Source organism: Nycticebus coucang, chromosome 21 (assembly GCF_027406575.1).
Source record: "Nycticebus coucang isolate mNycCou1 chromosome 21, mNycCou1.pri, whole genome shotgun sequence".
Lineage (NCBI taxonomy): Eukaryota > Metazoa > Chordata > Mammalia > Primates > Lorisidae > Nycticebus > Nycticebus coucang.
The window spans coordinates 30,201,068-30,214,315 of NC_069800.1; the positions used below are offsets into that span (position 1 = coordinate 30,201,068).

The 13,248-nt window shown below is 37.1% G+C and overlaps 1 pseudogene; it reads right to left on the reverse strand.

Moving 5' to 3' along the window:
• Positions 1–5,889: 5,889 nt before the first annotated feature.
• Positions 5,890–6,698, reverse strand: LOC128573998 (MKI67 FHA domain-interacting nucleolar phosphoprotein-like; annotated as a pseudogene).
• Positions 6,699–13,248: the final 6,550 nt, after the last annotated feature.

Below are 13,248 nucleotides of genomic sequence, written 5' to 3' on the forward strand. Positions count from 1 at the left end.
CCAGAAGGAAAAAAATCCTTTTATCATAAAGACACTTGCATTATTCTGTTTATTGCAGCTCAATTTACAATCGCCAAAACGTGGAAACAGTCTATATGCCCTCCAGGGCAGGAATGGATTAACAACCTGTGGTATATGTACACCATGGAATGCTATTCAGCCATTTAAAAAGATGGAGACTTTACATTCTTTGTATTAACCTCGATGGAAGTGGAACACATTATTCTTAGTAAAGCATCACAAGAATGGAAAAGCATGAATCCTGTGTACTTAATTTTGATATGAGGACAATTAATGACCTAGTACACTGGTGGGGGGTGGGGGAAGGGGAGAGCAGAGAGAGAGACAAGCAGGGAGAGGGTGGGGGAAATGAAGAGGAGAGAGAGGGAAGGAGGGAGCGGGGTGGGAAAAGGGAAGAGGTGAGAGACAGAATGGGGGTTGGGGTCTCACATTTTGGGGGCAAGATACAAGATTCAGAAGGACTTTACCTAACAAATGCAATCAGTGTAACCTGGTATCTTGTACCCTCAGTGAATCCCCAACAATAAAAAAAAAAAAAGAAAGAAAACAATGTAATTCAAGATAGGAAAATTATATCTCAATGAACCAACTGGGAGGAGAATGGCTGGACATTAACATTTGAAGGAAAAAAAAGACTGAAGGAGTGGTCCATGAGGTTTTTTTGAATAAGATCCAAAGTGTTAGATGTCTGTGGGTAAGAAGTGGATTGTGGTAAAGGACATACTCAGGGAAGCATTTTAATTATTTCACACCAACTCATCGTCACTAAGTTTCATAGCATGTGTTTTCTTAACAATTCCACTTCAAAGTCAGTGTTTCAGTAAGAACAGGAAGGAACTATTCCCCAAATTTGCAAAAAGTACAGATATTTCTGAAATGGTTCTTAAAAATATCCCTTTCTTTTTCACAAAACCACAAGCTAACATGTCTTGACATGATAGCCACTATGGTGACTTACTTACTTCAGGAGATTAGGCTTAAAGAAATGTATTTTCTTGTTTTTTCTTCAACTTGCCTTAGACATTTGGTTTCACATTGCTCATCTCAAATTTATTATCTAAGAAAAACAGAAAGTATCTATTATCCGAAAATATCCTTTCATTAAGTTAAAGTGTCACAAGTTTTATAAAATAAACAAAGAGATACAAAATCCTCATTGTAAGTACCTAATGGGTTATATTTTAAGCATGTGGTAGATGACTTTTATTTATGTCTGTAAGCTAGGATAGGAAATGTTAAAAATTGATAGTTGTTCAACCTTAAAGCGTACACCAAGTCTTTTAGTTAAATTTATAACAGTTGCCTTCATGGTTGAGGTGGCAGAGAACATTCTTCATGCTTTTCTTAGATAGAATAAAAATTCATGCATTTTTTCCCACTAAAACCCTCAGAAATTATTATTGTCCTGACTCCTATGAGAATGAACTTTTATTATTAGTATTAGAGGTTTTTCCTTCTATTTTAAAGCCTTTTAAAAATAGGTACAAGAAAAAGAAGAGTTTAGAAAAACAGATCATTCTGTAAATTTAAAAAGTAAAAATTGATCTGAATGAGGTATTTAAAAAAAATTGGCAAGAATTGTGTAGAACTTATTACATGCCATACACAGTTTTAAGTATTTTAGAAATATAACATTATTTAACCTTTATACTATCCCTGTAATATCTCCACATAAAACATAAAGCAAATAGAAGCACAGAGCAGTAAGTTAGCTTGCTCAGATGATCACTGAGTTCAAAGAGCTGGTATTTTAACCCAGTTCACATTTCCCATCCCTGGACTGTGCTGGTTAGCAATGAACCTGACCAACTGTGGGAATCACAATTTTTACAATATATGAGCAACTCTGATGGTACATCAGTGAGGTACATGCGTATTTGTAGGTTGAACAACTTAATTTCTATGTATTAAAAAAAGTATTATTATTTTTTTTTTTTTGTGAAGACAGAGTCTCACTTTACCGCCTTCAGTAGAGTGCCATGATGTCACAGGATTCACAGCAACCTCTAGCTCTTGGGCTTCAGCGATTCTCCTGCCTCAGCCTCCCGAGCAGCTGGGACTACAGGCGCCCGCCACAACACCTGGCTATTTTTTGGTTGCAGTTCAGCCGGGGCTGGGTTTGAACCCGCCATCCTCCATAAAGGGGGCCAGCGCCCTACTCACTGAGCCACAGGCGCAGGTTATGGCTCATAGTTCTCCTCAGAGCATTTTAGATGATGTTGCTATGGTACTTGATGAAGAAGCAGATGTTTTTATAGTAAAAATGTGGAGATTATTGATATATGAAACAGAAGCCAAGAAAACTGGTCTTGTGAAGTAAAGCTCTTTTTACAATTTAGAAAAAAAAATGTAAAACAAGAGGAAATGTACAAAATACCCTAAAGATTAATTTTGGTTAGGCTGGGCGTGGTGGTCCACGCCTGTAATCCCAGAACTCTGGGAGGCTGAGGAGGGTGGATTGTTTGAGCTCAGGAATTGGAGACCAGCCCGTTTGTAAATTATAGCCGGGTGCTGTGGTGGGCGCCTGTAGTGCCAGCTACTTGGGAGGCTGAGGCAAGAGGATCTCTTGAGCCCAAGAGTTTGAGGTTGCTGTGAGCTATGAGCCACAGCACTCTACTGGGGGCAAGAAAGTGAGACTCTGACTCAGAAAAAAAAAAATATTCATTTTGGTTAAGTCCAAATCATCATTTCTAGAAATTGGAGTCATTATTAAGGGTGGTAAATTTTCTTTTTCTTTGCTTAAATTTTCATTTAATATGAGGGTACATACAATTAAGTCACACTGCTTGCATGTGTCGGGCAAAGCAGCTCTGTAGTTATGCCTCTCACACAGAAGTGCGTCAGACACCTGCCCATCGTTCCTGGTGGGAAGGAAACTGCTGCCCTCCCACTCACCCTGCCCACTTCTTGGACTCAGTTGAGGGTTCCTCTCAGGTGAGCACATTGTTGTTAATGTGTTAATCTACAAGTTTCACACTTTTTTTTTTCTATTGGGTTTGAATGTGTCCATTCCTAGAGGAAGAAGCTAAGATACTTTATTAATACACAGTGTTAATTCTGACCTTAGGGGTTTTAAAATAGATGCCCTCCTGGTGTGTTCAGTTTTTGACCTGGGGTCCTACATTCCTTCTCTAAAACTTGCAAAACTTAGATTCTTGGGTTGTAAATATTACTTTAAATATCTTCCTTAAATATTTCTGTTCTGGCACTGCATTTTAAAGGTACTAAAATTGGTTCTATTATTATCTTTTCCTAAACTTTGCATCTTTGTACTAAACTCCCTTAGATTCCTTTAGACTGAAACTCCCATGAAATACATTTCTTTTCTATTTCCCCTAAATAACTTTATTCTCATGAAATTCTGTATACACACAGAATATGTGTGTATTCTGAACTATAGACACACATAAAGATGAGGGAGAAAGAGCAAGAGGGAAAGAGAGAAATATAGAAAACACATGTGAATAATTTGTTGATAGGCTTTATTTCTTTTTTTTTTTTTTTTTTTTGTAGAGACAGAGTCTCACTTTATGGCCCTCGGTAGAGTGCCGTGGCCTCACACAGCTCACAGCAACCTCCAACTCCTGGGCTTAAGCGATTCTCTTGCCTCAGCCTCCCGAGTAGCTGGGACTAAAGGCGCCCGCCACAACGCCCGGCTATTTTTTGGTTGCAGTTCGGCCGAGGCCGGGTTTGAACCCGCCACCCTCGGTATATGGGGCCGGTGCCTTACCGACTGAGCCACAGGCGCCGCCCGATAGGCTTTATTTCTTAATGACAGTTTCTAACAGAGTAATATGGTTCTCGAGATCCAACTGCATTAGCAGCAATGTCTGTATATTGTAAAATAATTGAACTGCAGTTGTTGGTGGTAGTTTTTCTACTTTTGTAATAATACATTTGGGCAGTATCACATCTGGCTAAAACGTAAGCTGCTAGCTGGTGACTGGGGAGATTTTGCTGCAGCAGGAGGCTGTTTAACATGGACACATGCCGACCAGTTGATAAAAATAAAAGGAAGGCATGAGTAATTAATTTGCATAATGCTGGGCTTTTAAAAATGAAGTAAATACTTCTACCTGATATTGTAAACTCCTATTAATTAAATGAACACAGATCATTGGTTAAGGTTAATTTTTAAAGCTAGTAGTTAGGTTATTTATTTTTTCTAAATGCTCCAGACTGTATTGGAGTATTTAGAAAAATATGATGGGGTATTTATTATACAGAACTTACATTAATGGTTGCATATTTTATTAGCTTTCTTTTAAAAGTACCCATTTACTGGGTAGCAGAAAAATATATTCTGTGTAATTTTAGTGTTTTTTTTTTTTTTAATTTCTTGAGACTTGGTTTATGGCTCAGAACATGGTCTCTCTTCATATGTACTCTGTTTATACTTGAAAAGAACATGTTAGTGGAGTGTTCATTAATTATCAATTTGGTCACAGGTGTTGAAAATGTTCATATCCTGTAATTCTAGCACTCTGGGAGGCTGAGGTGGGTGGATTGCCCTGAGCTCAGAGGTTCAAGACCAGCCTGAGCCAGAGTGAGAGCCCCTCTCTACCAAAAAAACAAAAAAGAAAGAAAATGTTCATATCTTTAGTATTCCTACCAATTTTCTGTTCACTTGTTTCTGACAACCACTAGAATTTTCAGGTTAGTTGTATTTTCCTTTGAGTAATGTTAATTTCTGCTTCATGCATTGCAAAGCTATTTTATAATCAGGGGATGAACTTTAGGGTTGTTGCATATTCTTTTTTTTTTTTATAAGAAAAAGTTTATTTGCTGATCATTGTTTGAATCTTGGAATTCCCCATAGATGATACTGATATAAAATGCTAATTGATTTTTATGGTAAAAATCAGTCATTTTTGAATCTTCATTAACACTTGAACTATTATATAAATGAATCAGCAGTAACAATTGAAAATCCCTTTTCACTCCTCATACAATTTAACTTCCAGTTTCAATCATGCAATGTTAGAGGACCCCTGGTCTAAAGTATCCTCCTGGGTGAAAAGTGCACAACCATGTCAGGCGTCCTCAAACTGTGGCCACATGAGGCGGTGTGATTGTATTTGTTCCTGTTTTGTTTTTTTACTTCAAAATAAGGTATGTGCAGTGTGTGTAGGAATTTGTTCATAGTTTTTTTTTAAACTATAGTCCAGTCCTCCAATGGTCTGAGGGACAGTGAATTGGCCTCCTGTTTAAAAAGTTTGAGGACACCTGATGTAGGTGGTCAAGCACGATAATGGTTTTTTCTGGTGGTGCAAAACAGCTGCAGTTTAGTACTTAAATTAAACCTGCAGTTAATGGTAAGCCTTCTAGCCAGGCAAAGTAATTAGGGAAAGCTGTGAAATCTAAAATGGAAACTAGAAGAGACCAGGAAAAAGAGGAAATGTGAGCCCAACCACTGCAAGCTGGTATGCACCCCTGTACTTTAGAAAGGCCAGACAAGCCAAAATAATACAAGTTGCTTTCCTTACTGACTTGACCAAATAGTATGTTTTTCCTACAAAAACACTGTCAAGGGGCTGGGCATGGTGGCTTATACCTATAATCCCTGTACTCTGGGAGGCAGAGGCAGGAGGATCATTTGACTTCAGGAGTTTGAGACCAGCCTGAGCAAAAGTGAGACCCCAGCTCTATGAACAGGAAAAAGCAGAAATATTAGCTGGGCATTGAGGCAGGAAGGTCGCTTGAACCCAGGAGTCTGAGGAGTGTGAGTGAACAGACAGCATGACACTCTAGCCTGGGCAGCAGGGAGGCTCTGTCTCAAAAAAAAAAAAAAAAAAAAAACCTTGGCAAGGGTTGCATTTCACTGTACCTAGCATAGAATCAGCCCAAGAAACAAAAAATGCACTTTTCAGAAAAAATGCTATGCATAGTATATTCAGAGTCACTGATTGCTTTTTCTTCGTCTTTTTTTCTGTGAGCGTGTAGGTGTTAGAGTCTCTTGTGCTTCTTCTTTTACACTGGATTTGGGCTGTTTGAAAACTATTTCATTATCTTCATCATCATTCATTGCAGCCACTTCAGATTTTCGTTTCTCCAAAAATGCTGATGTACAAACTGGTGTGGGGCCCTGGCTATCCACAGTCTTCTCAGTAGTGCCCGAAACCTGTTGTTTCTTTTCCTTAGGTAAAACCAATGGAAGAAAATTATAATCAATTCCTTTTTTCACTAAATTTCTTCCTGAGTAATCTTTCCTTCTTTTTAAATCGCCTCTCCATCTGTAGTCTTTGTGTAAGTGTCCGTTTCTGATTATACCGTTTCACTGCCGGATGTGATGGCGTTTTGCAGCCCTTAAAAAGTTCTTTATGTACTTTTTCAGGTGGCACAACACGACACTGCAAAAGTCTTTCGCCAAAAAGGTAGTTGTTCATTGTTTCAGCAACTATCTTGGCAACATCATCAGACTCAAATTCCACAAAGGCATAGCCTTTGCTATTTCCAGTCCTTTCACTTCTGGAAAGTCTTAATCTTGTAGTAGTGCCAAACTGGGAGAAATAAGCTTGGATCTGAGTTTCATCAAGTGTCCTAGGTAGGTGGCCCACATAGATTACTCCATGCTTAAGCTTTTCTTGCTTTTGTTGCTGGGTTAAGCGCTGGCGAACCTGCGCTACCTCCTTTCGAAACTCTACGTCTTCCTGCCGGTTCAAAGACAGCATCGCCCGGGCGGGTCAGCAAGGCCCGCCATACTGAAAACTGCTAAAATGACCACACGGCGCCCCCGGAAGTGCCTGGCTCTCTACGCCTCCGAAGCGGAAGTCTGCATATGCTTGATGAACTGAACCTTTCATCATGAATTGTTCCTTTTTATCTCAGATAATATTCTCTGTCCTGAAGTATATTTAGCCTTATACATGTATTAATATAGCCACCCCAGCTTTCTTTAGTAAATGTTTGTATGGTGTATTTTTTCATCCCTTTAACCTGTTTATCTCTTTTTAATTTGTGTAGGCTTGTCATGGAGAGCAATTGTATCTTTCTTTTTTATCAAGTCTGAAAATTCCTGCCTTTAAAATGGAGTGTTAGGTCCTTTATAGTCACTGTAATTGACCTGGCTGTGCTTAAATCTACATTCCTGCATTTAACTTTCAATTGCCCACCAATTTGTTGTTTCTCTTTTTTTTTTGACTTGCCTTGTTTTAGCCAAATAAGTGTCCTATTAGTCATATTTGTTCTTATCTCTACTATTGGATTATTTGCTATACAATTTTGCTCTATTTTTGAGTGATGGTTTTCTAAGGTGTATAATTTGTGTCTTTAATTAACAGAATTCCTTCAAATAATATGGTACCACTTCATGTGTAATGTGATAACCTCATAAATAACATTTTTCCATTTTCCCTTTCCTGTTCTCTGTATGACTTGTCATACATTTTGTTTTTAAATATGTAGTAAAATCTATAATGGATTGTTGTTATTGTTCTTTAAATCAGGGATCAGCATTTTTTTTTTTTTGCCAAAGGTCCAGATAGTATATACTTTAGTCTGTTCAGATCATACTATATTTGGCAAAATTACTGAAGTCTGACATGGTAGTATGAAAGAGGTCATAGATGATGTGCAAACAAGTAGGTGTGACAGTGTTCCAATAAAACTTTATTTACAAAAGAAAGTAGGGGGCCAAATGTCCACATTTTTTATTTTTATCTTGGTGAAGATTTTCAATTTTCATCTTAAGAATTTTCATTATGATTATTTATAAGTTTGCAACTCAAACACTTGAAAATGAAAAATTCAACTATGAGTATATTTGCCTTGTTTTAGACAGAGGCCTATCCTTGGCGTAAGAGGAATATTTTTTTAAAGGGAGGAAGAATAAATATTTTGGAAATGTTATGTAAATATATTGCCATGTAATGAAATTTTAAATTTATTTTTAAAATGTGTTTTTTTCTCCAATGATAAGTTAATTCTTGCCTAACCGTCTCCCACCACCCCAATGGTAAAATAATAGTTTAAACACAGCATTCCTATCCCACTGTTTCCTATGAGAAATAAGTTTCCTATGAGACCTATACTGATACTATATTAATATCACATACTTAACTTTTCTAGTTGCTAGATTTTTTTTGGTTGATCTGGATCCTAGTTCTCTTCCATGACCTGTAAAATCATCTTTTCCCACTTCTTGGCAGCAGCCACTTGCAGCCTTGATGGTGTTTCATGTGGCCTGCCCCTTTCTTTGGCACAGCTCAGCTCATATGTCCATCATCGGAAATATACAAAATGTGGTCTAACCACGAAAGCGACTTCCAAGACAAGGACAGACATAGAGATGCTTTAGTTAAGAAAGCCGAGTTATCTGCACCATCTGTGAATTCAGAATTTGCCAAAGAAAAGTAAGTGGGAAATATATGGTTTTCCTTTTCAATTTTCATGTTAAAATGGGTTCAGTGTTTTAGGGTGCCATGTCCTTTATATACTACCATATTTTATGAGGAGAATATTAGGAGGTTAACAATATAATTACTACCATATCCCATTAGTGCCAGACATGAATTATCAAAAATTAATCTATCTTTGGAAAAGTTATGGCTTGAAGTAGTACACACTAATTGGATTAAATCGAGAAGTACTTGAAGTAATCTGGGGCAGGGAAAGGGAGAACTTGTAGAAGGAATATTTCTACCTAGAAATTTCTCCATAGCTATTCAGATCCAATTAATGAGACAGGGTTAGGCATTTTGGACAACTTAGAGCTTTTTAGCTGTCAGGTATTTCACATGTTTTTAGAGTTAAAAATTATTTTAAATGAAAATAAACAGATGAGATGGCTGGTAAGACATTTTAAAATGTGTAGAGTATGGCACTCTATAAGAGTATTATATCGAATGTCTAATGTCTTAGTAGGGAGAACAATGAAAATAAATTGCTGCTTAGAAAATGAAATCTTTCCTGGTGGTTTTTTATTTCTAAACTAAAATAGTTTGGTTAGTTCACACTAATTCATTCATTGTTTAGTTTAACCATTTCAATTAGACAAAAATCTAGACAATACAAAATGATATAAAAAATAATTATTTCTCTAGTTTTTAGTGCTAGTTGCTACAACAAAAAAATCCTTAATTACAATGGATATTGTAATGAATGTTATTTCTTTCTATAGCTTAGTCTAATATAGGACATGTAGCTTTTCCGGTTGGCTCTTCCCCAAGAGCTAACTCAGCAATCCAGACTTGTGTCTCTATTTTCTCTGAGCCCTCCTTAGAATCTAATACAAGTTCCCTGCATTCATCTGGATCAATGATCAAGGAGAGAGAATTTGGGAAAGGCATTCTTGTCTCTTAATCATTTCAATCAGAAACTGACACTTACCTTCTGCTCATACATCCTTGGCTACAACTTGCCAACAGCTAACACATATCTAAGCAAAGAAAAGAGTAAAAGAAGTTGAAACAGGGTTGGTGAGCATCTAAGCAATCTCTGGTATCTACTTTCTCCTGGATTTCTCAGTTCATGAGGCCCATAAGTCTTCTTTTTAGAAGCAAATGTGTGTGTGTGTGTTAATATTTCTTTTCTTGAAACAAAAGTAAGGTGATAATATGCTTTTTCTATTATACTTACCTTTATCCTTTTATTGATGATCATTTAATGTGTTGATCATTTTATCTCTCTCTATATAGAGAGGGAATATACATATGTTACATAAATATATTTGTTATTCTTTTTAATGGCTGCGTAGTATTATGTTATAGAAACATTCTGTGCCATATTTAGCTATTTCACTGTTGACACATTTAGGTCATTTAACCTACTGACTAATACTTTGAAATAAATAACATTTTATAAGCTGTTAATATGTAGAGATAGTGAGCTAAGTGCTTCTCATTAGTTGTGTTGTTTAATCTTTAATGTAATTCTATAATAAATTAATATTATCTTTGTTTTATGGTGGATGAGACTGAAGTTTAGATATCCTTTGTAATTAGCCCAACAGATCAGAGAAGGTAGGTGGTAGGTAGAATTGCTACCTAAAAAAGAATTGACCTAAAAAAGGTCATCCAAAGGTAACAATCATGACTGCTGTGTCACACTAACCCTTAAGCTATACATAGTTGTAGTTTGACAAATAATTATCTGCAAAATGAATATACAGTTTCCTTTTATATCCGACTTGTCAAGGTAAAAGGCCCATTAGTATATTTACAAGAAAATAATTCTATTTCAGTGTCCTCTGCTACCCTCATTACCCTGCCCTCAGCCAGCTATTTCTGAAGCTATATATGTTTGTGTCTGTTTGCGTGGACTGGGGAGCAAATCCTCAGTCTCTCTCCTCCACATGCTGCATGCTAACTTTTTTCTCTCTAACTCAAGAGTTAGGTTGAATCAATACCTAGTTGCAAGGGAGTTTGCAAGAGAGAATATTTCATTTCAGTACATGAACATCTAGTTGCAAAGTAGTATAGAAAATGCAGTATTAAACATGCCTTATAGCTAAATGGTCAAGCAAGGTATGTCTAATTAAGGAGATACATGCATCAATTCAGTAGTCATAGCAACGTTTAGCCTCTGGCAGGTACCAGGGGTCCCTGTCTCAGTTTTCAAAACAGGAGTGCTTATCTTCAAGCAACTTATAGCAAAACTAAGATCTCATAAAGCACACAGTGAAGGAAGTCTCCAGTGATTTTTTTTGTCTTTTGTTCCTTCTAATGACAGGTGGGAATTGTTTATTGATTTAAAGTTATTAAAAATTATTCTCTTTCCAGCACCAAAAATCATAGATTAACCAAATAGTTAGTCTTTTATTTTTATTATTTAACTATGAGTTGACAAGAAATGTGTGTGTTTGTATTTCTTTTCTTGACATAATTTTTTTGAGGAAAACAATTGAAATAAAAAATGTTTTGATATCTGATTTGTGGAACGTTCAGAACTTACAAGTCAAGTAGGATGGGAACTGTGGAGGAAAGACTGAAGGTGGAAGAAGAGGTTGCAACTACTGCTAGAAACACATCATTAGCAATGGGGTAGAAAGGGGAAAAAAGGACAGGCGCTTACCTTCCCTTGCCTAAACCCAGCTGGAGGCCAGAGTATACTCTGCAGAGTATACCCCCTGCAGGAGCCCAGAGTATACCCTGTAGCCTCCCTGACGTAGAGTTGATCAGAGAACTGTGAGGAGTGGATCTTGAGGAAAAGAGAAATCAAGGCTAATCATTACAGAGGAGAAAGTCTTTAAAGGAAAAGAGCACTTCTGAATCCTCTTCACATATCAGTATATAGGTAGAGGCCTACTTCACATAACATAAGCTGAAGGAGATTTGGATATTTTTGTAAGTAGACTTTGTAGAGCCAAGGCTCTGATTTTATCGCAGGCTTTGCAATATTGAATGCTTGTGTAGTAGATTTGGGTGGGCAACTTTAAAACTTAGAAAAGTTATTTTAATTCCTAAAAACTTTGTGGTAGATTACAAATGGTATAAGGAAATTATTTGCTATTTCTCCTGCTGAGAGGTGGAATTGATTTTCCCTGCCCCTTGAAACTGGGCCGGAAGTTGTGACTTGCTAAACCAATAAAGCATTGCAGAAGTGATGTTTGGGGCTTTGGAGGCTTAGGCATAGGAAGCTTTTGCAGCTTTCATGTGGGTCACTGGGAACATTTGCTCTTGGGACCCTTCCATTCCAACCACAGCTGTCATACTTTGAGAAAACTCAGCCCCATGTGCAGCCCGTACATAGGTGGTCTAGTCAACCCCTTCAGCTGTCAACGGCCCACGTCAGCTCTCAGCCAGGTGGGCTGGCTGTCTTGGACATCTAACCAGTCAAGCTGTTGGGTGACTACGACCACAGTTGCCTACTAACTGTAACTGCCTGTTAGGTGACTATGACCACAGTTGCCAATAACTGCCTGTTAGGTGACTATGACTACAGTTGCCTACTAACTGTAACTGCCTGGGGGGCCTCAAATAATACCTTCCCAGCTGAACCCTGTTACCCACAGAATCAGGAAAGATAATAATGAATTGTAGTTTTAAGCCACTAAGTTTGGGGATGGCTTTTACTTAGTAATGATAAGTGATAAAAACCTTAAGGCAATAATTTCAGAATTTAGTATAAGCTCAAGGAAAATAACCAGTGATTACTTATCCTATCACTGACATAGAGGAACAGCTTTAGGATTTGGTTTCAAATTGAGATTTTTATCTAAAACTTAGAATTTTTGTTTCTCTTGAATTAGAAGTTTATAGACCCTCCAAAACCAGGGAAATTCTTATTTTTTAAAATCATCATTTTCCTGGCCTTTTTCTTATAAATTATCTTATGAGATCTTTTTGCAAATTATTATCTTTCCTGTTTTTTGCTTCCTGATGAAGGACACAGAGTGCAACTAGGCTTAATGTTTCATCCACGGCAACAAATACTTCCAGAGATGGGCAGTTTGGCCATGTTTATGTTTTTTATAGAAGCTCTACTCTTCTATGCCTTCAGGCTTCAATATGCATATTATTCAACTGGGGATCTTGTGAAAATACAGATTCTGATTTGTAGTCCTAAGGTAGTTCCTGAGAATTTATGCTTTTCATATTTTCAGGTGATATCTCTACTAATGGTACAGTTGTACTTTGAGGAATGTGGACTTAGAGGACCCCAAACTTGAAGAAAAGTAGAAATTAAATCCAAAGAGAGATGAATTTTAATTTTGGAGGAAAAGCAATTCAGCAATAGGTAAGTGATTATCATGAGTCAGATTTTATTAAATTGGCAACTATCCGTAGCCAAGATAGCATTGCAAGTTTTTATATGCTTCCAAAACTTGGCAAATTCCTCTCTTTTTTTTTTTTTTTTAGAGACAAAGTCTTACTTTACTGCCCTCTGTAGAGCGCTGTAGCATTACAGCTCACAGCAACCTCCAACTCCTGGGCTTAGGCGATTCTCTTGCCTCAGCCTCCTGAGTAGCTGGGACTGCAGGTGCCCCACAATGCCCGGCTACTTTTTGTTGCAGTTGTCATTATTGTTTAACAGGCCTAGGCCAGGCTTGAACCTACCATTCTTGCCACAGGCAAATGTCAAAGCTAATCATCATATCACATTAAAAAAAGAAAGAAAAAAGCCTATCATCTGTTTCAGCTTTATTTTTCTGTGAGAAGTTGAAGGTTATGTTAAATTTAGAACATAGATGTTTTATATTCTGGATCTCTTTCTGCCTAGCATGCTCATACTTTGTTCTTCTATGAAGAGTTTATAAAAACAAGAAAGCTTGTGATTTAATTAATGTTT